Genomic DNA, 960 nt, shown 5'->3' with positions numbered 1-960 from the left:
CGGGGGCAGCGAGATGCCAATCAATCCCAGCCCATCCCCTGGACTGAGTTTCCCGAAGAGGCAGACTCAGAGGGTGGGTCAATGGGTGGCTCAGAAGCCTAAGCCGCAACCCCCTTGGGCGGCACCTGGGTACAAGCCGCCTCCCCCGGTTCGGGAAAGTTCTCGGTCACTCGGTTGTTCATTGGTTCTCTGTTATAGCTCCCGTCTCTCGGTTTCCCCCAGTGGCTCTTGTTAAGTTGTATCTTCCCTCTGGCTTGTAACTCATTGGTTATTTTCCCCTTTCATCGCACTTTTCAAACTCCCTGTAAAACTGAGGACAAGCCTCAGGGGAGGATCCCATTGCATACCATCCCTTCCCAGCTTGTTCGGGTTGCGAAACTTCTAACAATAAACCTGTTAGGAGCCAGACCAGAACAGCCTCTCTCTTCCTCTGTCTCCGAGCTAAAGTGAGCCAATCCCATCAGTTCCTGCCATGTTCCCTCTGCAATGAAGCGAGCTAGCCAGCCCAGCCAGCAGCACCTTTCCTGATGCCGAAGTCGCTTCAGCGATGCACAGAAGTAACGCAGTTGGACTCTCTATGAGCGGGGGCTCGCCAGAGCTCGTGCATTGAGCACAAGTACTATGGTAGAGTTATGCCGCTCTTTTCACTGTCCCCAGTACAACAGTGACAGTTGTCCTCTTTTCTGCCCACTTCAGCTTCTGCTGGGACTCTGTTCTTCAGGCCTTGCTGGTCTCTTCGTGCCCTTCCCGAGCAGATCCTAAATCTGACACTCCTTCCCTGCCCTACACAGGACTGGGGCTGATTTTATGCCCAGAGCTGTGCTGCTGTAGGATCCTTTCCCTTGTGCTGATTCCCATCCCCCCCACAGGCTCTGGGATCCTGTGTGCTCTTGGAACAGACAGTCAGGAGCAGGGGAAGGTTTATCCACACCCACACCTGACTTGTCCTGGCCATCCTGC

The sequence above is a fragment of the Corvus brachyrhynchos genome, unplaced genomic scaffold (assembly GCF_000691975.1).
Source record: "Corvus brachyrhynchos isolate BGI_N302 unplaced genomic scaffold, ASM69197v1 scaffold209, whole genome shotgun sequence".
Lineage (NCBI taxonomy): Eukaryota > Metazoa > Chordata > Aves > Passeriformes > Corvidae > Corvus > Corvus brachyrhynchos.
The sequence above is the reverse complement of the archived record's forward strand: the minus strand, read 5'-3'. Positions refer to the sequence as shown.